The following is a 12076-nucleotide window of genomic DNA, read 5'->3' as shown; positions in this document are numbered from 1 at the left end:
GCCATCTTGTGCAATGTTGAGGAGCATCCCTGACCCACTAGATTTCAGTAGGGCTCTTATTTCCATACGACAACTCCAAATGCATGCAGATATTGCTAAATGTCCTCTATTTGGGGAGGGTGAGCAAAATTGCTAATGTTTTAGGGTAGTCAATAAAAACATTCTTTTCCTTGCTAATGCCCAAAGTCAAGACACCAGGCAGCACCTGTCTGCAAGATGTTTTTTCTTCTTCATTGAAATTCATCCAAAGGACCCTTGGGCTCAGTTCCAACCTGTATCCAGCAGTTTCTGAGACTGGCCAGCCAGAACAGAGGTCCAGCTGTTCAGTGATGAATCTCAGCCTTTGGATGGCTCCTGTCGCCATGCAAATCACATCTCATTTTAACATCTTGTGCCTCACTGCCAATGGATTTTGACAGGATCTGGTGTGGAAGGCCATGGTAGTCCAGCATGGATGTGGTATGGTGTGGTGGTTAGAGCTCTGGAATCAGGTAGCATTGCCTCTAAATAGGTGTTCTGCCATTATTTATTTATTTATTTATTTGCTTTTTGGGTCACACACAGCGATGCTCAGGAGTTGCTCCTGGTGGTGCTCGGAAGACCATATGGGATGCTGGGAATCGAACCCGGGTTGGCCACGTGCAAGGCAAACGCCCTACCCGCTGTGCTATTGCTCCAGCCCCAGTGTTCTGCCATTGTTATCTGTAACTTTGAATAATTCTCTCAATCCCCCCTAAACTACTCTTTCCTTTTTATAAGACATTCATGGAGAAAAACAGTTGTTTCATAGGGTGTCAGTGTTTGACACAATGACCATTGCTAGCTCTTAATAAGCAATGGCAACTGTTATTTATATGGTGATGATGATTACATAGAGCAGGCCCTATGTGGTACAGAGTAAGCACTCAACCCAATGAGCTGTGCCATCACAGAGCATTAGTTGTGGAATTTGGTGTTTAATTACAGCTTTTGTGAAGAAGGCACTAGGCACAACTTATTTGTCACGTGATCTCCATTGCCTACTTCAGTTTGGCATGAAGTAGATGGGTATTAATTGCTTTGGATTCATGAATGCATATATCCTTCCATACATATCCTTCCATACCTTCAAAACTGTGTGGTCACTATCTCTTATGGCCCGCTATTATATAACCTATAACAGCTTCAGCGAGATCATGCTTGCAGGTTTCCTGCCCTCTGTGAAGCTTAACGTGTCCGCATATACTCAGGTCTACCATGGAAGGAAGGGAGAGAAGGCAGCTCAGACTTTTCTTTCTTTCTTCTGACTAGAAGCTCAAGGAGAGGGAATTCTTCATGATCTTATCTAGTCAATGGAAATGCAGGAACTTAATCATTGGGGTAGTTTAATTATTCCCTTGGATTTGACTGTGATTCTTTCTGTCAAGATATTTTCCTGAATTCCATTTCATAATGCAAGTTTCCTTATCTGGTTTCAGGCTTTTGATTTATTCTTTGTTTCCTCTAGCTAGTTTTAGAAAAATTAGAACTCCTTTGTGGCTTTATGGAAAATAAAAAAGATAACTTATGAGGTCGAGGGAAATTTTTTTTTATTTGAAATGCATCAAAAATCATCAATAAATCAGGCATAACAATGCCTGATAAATTTAAGAGAAAATTGATTGCAGCAGCAATAGCTGATTTAAACTAATGCCTGGTTGCATCATTACTCAAACAAACACAGGAGGTACATCAGCTTTAATTTCTGTCTTGTTTAAAAATGAGTAAGTTTCTTTTCAGCAAATGACTACTGATGATGTGTAGCTTTACATTAAAAAGGGAAAATTTCCACCATTTTCTGACTTGATGTTATGTATTTTTCAAATTTTCAATGTGTCAAACCTATAATTTTCATAACATCTTGTAAAAATGAAATTAGCAGTATGGGCTTATTTTTGGGTTTGTATGAGTATTGGATATTGGGAGTGTGTTAGAGAGGTGTTTCTGTCAGTTTGCATGTGTATTTTTTCATTTAACCTAAATGAGCTATGAAATTGGAATGTTCCTTTTGTTCAAAAAGCATGTATTCAAAAAACATATTGCCTCTCAACTTCATTGAGGAACCTCGATTTAGGTATTAATGGAATGAGTGAATAGAAACTTCCATTTTGCCTTGTCTTGTATCACTCAAGAGTGATTTTTTTTATGTCAAATTATATATAATTGCCTAGCCACATCAAAATATTAAAAAAAAGTAGAGCAAGAGTAGCTGGACCTATTATTCCCACTGTGTTTAGGAAAGGATGCTGAGATTCAAAGGAAGTTAACAACAAAGAGACTTAAGTTTTCAGTTTCTTTCCCCCCTCCAATTATGGAAATATGTGAAAAATTAAAACAAGTCTAAAGAATATGTAGTTAAAAGTTACATAAAGTTCTACCAGCTAGTTACGACCACTGTTAGTTTTTAATATGATCGCAGACTCTTTCTACAAACAAGTACAACTAAGAGTTGAGATAGTATTACACATATCCATGTTTTTCTAAAGTCATTTTTTTGTATTCTTATATGTATAGATTTACAGCATTTGAATATCCTCATCAGTGATAATTGGCATAATGGTTTCTCTATTACTAGTTATCTAGTTGCTTGCATGATTTTTGTTGCACTATATTGTGGACTTAATTAGATGAGAGTTCTCTCTCTGATCTGTATATTTATTTCCTTTCTGATCTGCATATTTATTCCCACACTTTTGTGATTTGCTCACTCTTCCTTTTGTAGTATCTTTAACTTGGGTTTTCAACTAAGTCAAATGGCTTGGTCTACTTGCTGTCTCACTCTCTCTCTCTTTCTCTCTCTTTATTAAAATGTTTATATTGTTACCAGGGGGGGTTGTTACCAAGGCTGCATAAAGATGTCAAAAAACCAGGTGATTTACTACAATTGTCTTCTGAGTCTTGACCCTGCTCTGGGAACATTATTGCCTAGCGTCCAAAGAATAGAGATAAAGTTGCCTTCAGACAAGAGAGGAACTTGGCTGCAGTTGGTCTTTCCATTTAAAGCTGAGTTTTAATAATTTAAGATTTGCTTCCCTAACACCTTAAATCCCAAATTGTCAAAGCTTTCTTAAGTTTAGCTAGAAAAGGCTCGTACTGAATATGGGCTACTTTATGCAGAAAATGACTGATTAATCAGAGGTAGGGATTTCCCAATATGAACCTGGAGAGAAATGACCCCCAAATATCCTAACTACGATGCTGTGCTTTCTCCAGGGGTGCTATGTACAGAATGAAGACAACAACATATATCAGTTATGTTTTTTGTGTTGGAACCTTGCTTACTCTTAACCAGGCTGGAAATCTAGAATCGGGATAGATGTGTGGTCAACTGTGATTGTTGGGATTATCTGCTTCAAGTTACATTTTTCTGCTAATGGCATGAAATAATGCTGAATTTACTTTCTGACAGACATCATCTACAAATGCCTGGACATCTATATGTTATGTTAAATAATTATCTGTGTACCATAAATATTTTCTTGTGTTTCTATCTCTAGTTTTGCCACCAATGCTCTCACTACTCATGTCATCTTCTCCCTTTTATTCCCCTTTGGCTTTTTGGGTCACACCTGACAATGCTCAGGGATTACTTCTGGCTCTGCACTAAGGAATTACTTCTGGAAGAGCTTGGGGACAATACGGGATGGTTGGGCTCGAACCTGGGTCAGCTGTGTGCAAGTCAAATGCCCTACCCACTGTACTATTGCTCTGGTCCCTGCTCATGTCTTCTTTTTGGTCCCGTTGACTCATTGATCACACTGGTCATTGGTCACTATTCAGGTGATCAGAAAGGGAACATTCATTTAAAAGGTACAGGTTAACTCTGGCTGTGTTTTAAGGAACTACAGTTTTAAGGAAAATGATTTAGTATGGGCTAAAGACATTTTAGCTATTCTGGATCAATATCACTACATGTATACTAGGCAAAGTTTAAAAAAGAGGAAAATCTTGTCAGTTGGATGGTGTTTTCTGCTTTTAATACTCAGTTTTGGACTTGTAAGACCCCTGTCTTTGTCACCACAAGACCCTCTATATCCATGACTAAGATTGGGTTGATATTGGTAAACAGTTAATGTGGAAATGCAAGTGCAGAGATGTAAACTAGATGTCACAGCATTGCAAAAGAATGGCAAATAATTTAACAGTCATATCCTGGAATTTACAATTCTCCTGCCCATTCTTATTTTCTGTGCCCATCTTTCAGGATAGAGGTGTAAGGATATCTGGATAAGGGGAGAAAGGATCTCCAGGAAAATTATTCTAGGAATATTGTTCACTGAGGTATATGGGCTTCCTATCTTCTGTACCTTGAATTCTTTCTTTCCTCCCTTCAATCTTCCTTCCTTCTCATTATCACTTAATTTATTCAACAAACATTTATTAAGTAGATACTGTCTACCAGGGTGGAGATAGAGTGATGATGAATACAGACAAGGTTCTTTCCCTCAAAGAACTTATAAATATTCCATGGATTAGTCTCTTGGCAGTGATTAAAGGACCACACCACAGTACTCAGCACGCAAATGTCTCTGCAGCCATTACGCCACGCAGTCTTAGTTAAAACAACGCTCCTTGTGATCCCGTAAGACTTTTAACTCTTTGCTGCTCTAGTGTGAGTTTTATTAGCATCATGCTTTGTTTGTGGTAAGCCCGCCTTAAGTAAGTACTTGTTGATGGGTGCTTGGCTGACTCCCCAATTTCCCCCAAAGATTTTCTATTTCTCCTTTACAATTGAGTTCTCTACATCTTTTTGACTTATCTCATTTTCGGCAAATTCTCTGCAGGAGTTGACTCCGTGATGGCTTCCGTTCTACATGTATAATAAGCAAATCCCTTAAAAATTTACTTTCAGAGGTTATGCTCTGTTCTAACAATAAATTTCACAGTAACAGTGAACAATTCATTTACCAGTGAGCACACCAGTGCAGCCACCGACAGTTGAGTTCATTGCATCCAAGTAATACAGAATTGAAACCACTCTAAGGAAGTTCTTTGGCACCTTCCCTTTCTTTCAATGAGCTCAGAACTGCTTCTCTGCTTTATCTCCTTGATCCCCTGTTATCTATCAGATGTTCACAACGGGGGTTTCATCATTGCCTTGTCCTCTGTGAGTCTGCGGGCACCAGGATAGATTTTTTATTCCAAGATATTTTATGCTTTTCTATTTTAAAGCTGAATTCATAGATACATCTTTATTCTTTCTCTATTTTTTCTTTATTTCTCTCATCACTATGCATACATTTAGATCTTTTCTGCCTTCACTTTCTTTGGATAGTTTGTTATTTCTGCACGGAAGGAATGAGTCTACAGTATTGCTCATTCTTAGTGAAAAGCAACCAGGGGAGGGAATTTTGTGTTCCCAGGGGGCTGGTGATCCATTACTTCCCATCAGGAAGCCTTCCTGTGTGTGGGCCACAGGTTGGATTTTAAAAGCCAGGCCTTGTTAAATTGATAATAGTTCAAATTTTAGAGCTGCTTCTGTGGTTATGGATCCCCAGCCTCTCTTGTAAGCCTGTTTCGGGGCTACAAATCTTTTTTGGAGAGAGACCCCCTTCCTGGTGAGGGGTCAGCCGCTGCCTGCCTTCATGGCCTCCACCTTGCTGATTGGATGCCTTGACCTCTCCGAAGGGCACCCAGTAGACTCTTTAAAGCCTGTTTATCTGGGAAAGGGCTTTAGAGGGAGATTGAATCCCTGCTGTCAATGCCTCTTCTCTAAAATGGGGCCAGGTAGATAAGGAGAGTTCATGTTACCAGGTAATGACCTTGCCCAGACCGTAGCAGAGAGAGGCCCTGCAGGCATCTTGTTTGGAGTCTGGCAGAATGATGAATGGGTCGACTCCGCAAAGGGAATGGAGGGCTGTGTTCTCTCTTACCCCCAAAGGCAAAGGAAGAGGCAGTTGCCTCCCTTAGATAGCATTCCAAATTGCTGGAACAGTGGTTTGGTTTACTTGAGTTGTTGGGGACTCATTTAATACTTAGGAGAATGTCTACCAGATGTCAGTTGCTGACTTTCATCCCTGCACCCTCCACTAATCAAAGTACCAAAGACAGTGGGAGTACCAAGTTCACAAAGATGCTCAGTTCACAAGTCCTTTACCTGTGTTGGGCTCCGTGAATCTGGTACTCACAGAAATATCTCTGTAGAGTAGCTGCTACCCAGATGTTTGAATCACAACAGGACCCAAGGCTGAAATATAGGAAGCAGCTAGAAATCAATTCTTGACCATGCAGAATTGAGCTTCGTGAGGGAATTGATTGCAACAATATTTAAAATAGCAATGAAATTAGAAACACCATTGATGTCTATCACAATGGGAGTGTTGAAGGATAATGCTAAAACCAAGCTGTAGAATATTCTGTTTCTGTTAAAAAGAAGGTTATAAATAGAACTATAGGCAATGACATTGAGAGATTGCCAAGTTAAGTGAAAAAAGTATACTTTCGCTATGTCATTTCTACTAAAAATATATAATATAGATAGTTGCTTTGAAGAAATTTTTCCACAGTTTTTATCTACGGGTTTTCATTTTTTCATCTTATAAGGATGTATTTATGTATTGCTTATATAATTGAAAAAGTTAAACAGGAAGTGCGTGCTAGATTCTCTGAGATCAGAACAGTGAAGGGACAGTGACAGTTCTCTTTCTTGACTCAAGACATTGACCAGCTATCTTATTTGAGTACAGGAACAGAGGCCTGACTGGGGTCACTTCTCAGTGGCGGGCCTGGGAGCAGGCGTGATAATCAATATGACTTTAAAAATGGCTGACTCTGCCTGTGAGCAACACCCAGGGGCAGAGACCCGCCATTTGTCTTCATTTCTTCCTTCCAGCCAATGTGTTTGTGTTAATGGAGATGAAGTTTGGCAATGCAACTTTTTGTCCCTGTCCTCAAGAAAGTCATAACCCAAGTGTGAATATGAAAGAGCTGATGTCATATTTGACATCCCAATTTTATTCTATAAAGATGTCACCTCCACAGACACACATACACACACACACACACACACACATACATACACACAAATAGAGTGAAATAAGATGAAGCAGTTTAGGGCACAAACTCTATATTCAAGTGTTTGGGACCTATTTGAGTGACCATCTATCCTTTTTCTCTTGATGAATAAGGCACTTATTATTAAAGTTGGTGATTTTGTCTTTTTCAGCTCATAAGTATTTCCCTTACTTACTCAGAGGTCTTTTTATTTTTTAACATAATGCTGCTTAATATATGCTTATTGATCAAACAGTTGAACTAATGAATGAAGCAGTTTCTGACATTGAATATGTATATAAATTAGAGGAAGCCAAATATAAATTATATGTAATTGCTCTATTCACATGAATGGAAAACTATAAATTATAAGTTTTTTTTTAGGTGAAGTCTCTTTGACCATTTTATAAAATATAAAATATTTATTAAAAGCCAGAAAACCATAGAGGTTAATATAAAAATGCCTAAGAAACACACAAGTGTCTAACATTCATATTTAGCAATTGCTAACAGTTTGTCATGTTTGCATCATATTTTTTTCTGCTTAGGAAATAAAACATGTCAGCTACATTAAACTGTTTATTTCCTTTCCAGCCCCATTAGCTTTATTTGCCTTTCAGAGGTAACCATTACTGTATAGGAAGCTATATTGCTGTTTTTATGCTTTTATTCTTTTGATCAAAGAGGATTCCCCACAAATTTTGTGACTTTTCAAATTGACATAATAATATTATGATTTATATGCTCTCATGTGACTTTATTTTCTGATTTTTACAATAAAAAATCACCATGTTGATAAAGCACATCTATTTCATTCATATTAACTTTCTACAAGCAAATTCCATGATTTATTTGTGGACAAATATTGATGTATATCTATCCTTCTATTGATAGAGAGTTACATCCCCCTGCCCCAGTTTTCACAATATTAATAGTGCTGTTAACTGTGTCCTTAGGGACGTTTCTTTTTCTTGGGAGAGTGTTGCTCTTTTTTATGTACCAAGAAGTGAAATGGTTTGACTGTGGGAAAATTATATTTTCAGCCTTCCTAGATATCAATAAATTGCCTTCCATAAAGGTTGCTCTGACATTCCTACCAGCAGTATAAGAGAATGCCTGCTTCTATACATTTTCACTAACACTTGATATCAGAATCTTTCACTTTTGATTTTTTTTTAATGGGAATTTATTTCTGGCTGTTGAAGACTGTGTTACAAAGTTCAACTCCTGCCAATGTGCTTCGTGTGCCAGGTTTGTGTAAAGTCACACAGCTCTCTGAACATTGCAAAAGCCCTCCTCTTTGCTGGGATTGCATGTACCACCTTAATGAGCAAACTCTTGCTCATTCCTTAAGCCCCAGATAAAATGTCCATGCTTCTGCGACTTTTTTTTTATTGATCTTCCCCACCCTACCTTACCAATCATTTGTTATTCCCTCTCTTTGTTTTCTTAGCAATTTCTGTTGATGTCACTTGTTGCATGGATGAGGATAAATTGCTGTTATTCTCAGTGGTTGTTTCTGTCATTGGACTCAGACTGTCTGGGTGAAGATCATATGCATCAGGTGAAATCTATGAACATCTTGAGTATCTTGCATTGTCTAGCTCTGTGTTAGGTTTAGTAGAATTACACTAGCTCTAAAGCAGTTCCTTCTTTCCATATGTGTATGAATACACATAAAAGTACATACGCATGTGATATAGTCTGTCCTTCATGTTGCAGTATCTCTGGGGCAGAAATATATGAAGCAGCTAAAAAATAGTGCCTCACCACATATTGTTGAGATAATTGAGTTTCTGTTACTTCTGACACCCTATACTTAGCCCAGATACATGTAGTCTATATTTGCTACATGAGCAAAAAAAAATATATCCATCCATTTATTTATCCATCCATCCATCTGATAAGCTATGTCAGACACTTTCCTAGGTCTTAGAGATGTAAGCAATCTGTTAGTGCTTAGTTCTTGAACATTTATATGTGTGTTTATTGGGACAGAAATAGGAAAAGGGAGGGATAGACAATAAGTAAACCAACATTTACCATACATAGTGTCAGGGAGTAAAACTCCTGGAAATGAATCCATGTAAAGTGACAGAGAAGTTGCAAATGCAGAGACTAGGGGGTACACCGTCTCTCTAACCCACCTCTGACTTCCTCTGCAATTGAGAAAGAAGTATTTGGCTTATTACCACTTTCTACCTTGAGCACTTTCTCTAAAGCTGAGGTGTAGGGATGGTCTTGGGAGAGCAGATGTAGGTGCCCTTCCTTCTGGTAGAACTGCTCAGTAACTGCACTCAAGGGTCTACAGTTGACACCAGCACTCTCTTACTCCTTTACTTCAGTGCCTTAGACTTACCTCTCAGATGAACATCCAGCTCTCAAACCCTTACCTCAGACTTAGGAAACCCAAAAGGAGAGGGGTGGGTTGCATATTAATAAAAAGTAGCAAGTAAAGGATTCTTTGATCGGGAGACTTATAGGAAAGATAGCTGAAGGAGATGTGCAACATCTTTCCATGAATTCACAGAAAGTGACACATCTCGACTTCCACCTCTGCCACGTTCTCGAAAGCTGAGATGGTCTTGGAAGAGCAGATGTGCTGAAAGGAGAAGCAGCGAGTTCGTCACCTATCACTGAGTTGGGCCCGTGCCCAGTATTTTTGAGGACCATGACTAGGAGAAGCAGCTGTAGCATGAGGTGAGCGAGAGAGAGAGAATGAGAGATAGAGGTAGGAAGTAGCTGAGATTTCAATGAATGAATCAAGCGAGTGGTTGTCAAAACTTGCTTTGCCTTGGTCAACAGGTGAAGGGACCGAAATGGGGGGGGGTTGGAGAAGGGAAACAGGAGATAGAACTGAGCTAGAGTTTCCCCAGGTAAGGAGGATTTGCAAATGGAGTCTGAGATTGCAAAATGGGTCACAGATCACTTGTTGCTCTCATGGGTGGCTGTAAGGCAGAACGTCCACTGTTTAGCAGTGCTCTTGCTCTCCATGTGAGCAGATCCATAGCTAGAGGGATGCTAGCAAATTCATCAGATTTGCAAGAAATAGCTAATTGCCAGCTGGATTCCTTTATGGTGCCCTGTGCCCCAGCCTGGCAGTGGATGGGTTCTAAAGCAGCCTCTCTGTTCTAGGAGGAGCCCCTCTGCTTCATTGCTGGGATTTTGGTTGTTTTTCTCTGTTTTAAGCTAAACCTTGTGATGCTCAGGATTGACTTCTATTTCTGCACTCAGGGATTGCTCCTGGCTGGACTCAGGGATCCATATGTGGTGCCAGGGATGGAATTCTGGTCAGCTTCGTACAGGGCCAACTTAGTATTTGACTGTACTATCTCCTGAGCCCCATTGCTAGGGTCTTTTGTTGGAAAGAAGTGTTTTTGGTATGAATTTTGCTGTTTGGTGACAAATTAGCTCCCTGATTGCATCACAGAATGATATAACCCAGCTAAGTGATTTTCCTTCCTATTTAAATCTTAAATAGGGGCTGAGACCTCCAAGCCTGCTCAGATTGGGACTGGGCCTTCTCCACCCAGACCCCCCCCCCCTGTTTTCCAGTAGCTTGGCAGCCACACCCACAAACTGCCCCTGGTGCTGTGTAATCCCACCAATGGCCAACATCCAGAGAATATAAGTCCAAGCTCCAGGAGGCACTGGGTCACAAAGTGGCCACACGACATCTAATAGCCTTGTTCTCCCTCTTGAAGTATCTGACACGCTACCAAGAGTCTATTGCCCACACAGGAGAGCCTTGCAAGCTCCCCGTGGTGTATTAATATCCCCAATATAGTAAAAGATATATACATACCTCTTGGAGAGCCCGGCAATCTACTGAGAGTATCTTGCCCGCACGGCAGAGCCTGGCAAGCTACCCGTGGCGTATTCAGTATGCCCAAAACAGTAACTCTCATTCCCCTGACCCTGAAAGAGCCTCCAATCATTGGGAAAGACAAGAAAGGAGAGTCTGCTAAAATCTCAGGGCTGAATGTAATAGAGATGTTACTGGTGCCTGCTCAAGTAAATCGATGAACAATGGGATGACTGATACAGTGATTTAAATCTTAAGACAAAAGGATCTAATGGTTAAAAAGTATGTAAAGTCTCTGGGTGGAATGAGTACAGGCCAAGAGGTCAACACACAGGCAATGAGCTCCCAGAGAGAAGTAATGTAAGTTCTAGGAATGGCCATATCCCCTTCTGTATGGAAACTGAGGAAGGAATTCCAGACTAATCTGGCTTTTTTTTTGGGTCTCCCCAATCATTGGTTCTGTGTGTATTGAATTTATCATCACCAGTGTAGATGGAAAGTGGAGTTCAAATTTCATTTTGGCCTGCAATATGATAAAAATGACCTGCAAGAGGTAGATGGCAGGTTGTTGTTCTATGCTCTGGAGAATAGCAAAGAGCAGATAGAACCTACACTGTGTTCTGTCTTATTCAGTTATTTTTTCTTGGATGGCTGATATTAACTTCCTGAGTAATGCATCATAAATGCACATCCTGATTTGTTCGGAGGATGGTCAAGGTTTAGAACCAGAATGATCCATTGCTAACTAGCAATTTCAATCCGTACAGGTTGACGAGGCCCCTTTCTCAGTATGAGCTCTTTCCGGAGTCACTGACAAGTCATAAAAATATCCAGATCACAAGTGTGACATTCAAACACACTCTCTTCTGCGTATAGTTCATTGACTCCCAGAAGTCATCTATTTATAGCAATTAATGATTTCTAAGCAATTAGATCCCCCTGTTTCAACAACTATTATGTTGTAGGATAAATCCTTCCCCATAGAAATGCTCATGGCAGGCAGTTTCAGATATGGGACTGGAGGCCAGAGTGGGGACGCACAAGGCAGGGAATGAAATCTTTTTTCCTCTAGCACTTGAGGTGAGCAGGAGTCGCATCAAATAAAGGCGGGCAGAGATTGCTTTTACATCCTTAAATTTTTAAACCTAGGTGGTGCTTAGCTCTACCTGGCCTGACTTCCAACGGCGAGAGTGTGAGCTTCTGCTGATCACTTTTCCAAGGGACAGTCTGGCTACTGCATTGCAGTCTTCTCCACTGGAG

At 39.9% G+C, this 12076-nt stretch overlaps 1 protein-coding gene across 3 annotated transcripts in view; it reads left to right on the top strand.

The window, feature by feature from the left end:
* PPARGC1A (PPARG coactivator 1 alpha) overlaps nucleotides 1–12076 on the top strand; it is a 713065-nt gene that overhangs the window by 275950 nt on the left and 425039 nt on the right. The gene's annotated exons all lie outside the window — the stretch shown is intronic.

Source organism: Sorex araneus, chromosome 5, assembly GCF_027595985.1.
Source record: "Sorex araneus isolate mSorAra2 chromosome 5, mSorAra2.pri, whole genome shotgun sequence".
In the NCBI taxonomy this organism is placed as follows: domain Eukaryota; kingdom Metazoa; phylum Chordata; class Mammalia; order Eulipotyphla; family Soricidae; genus Sorex; species Sorex araneus.
The sequence above is the reverse complement of the archived record's forward strand: the minus strand, read 5'-3'. Positions and strand labels throughout refer to the sequence as shown.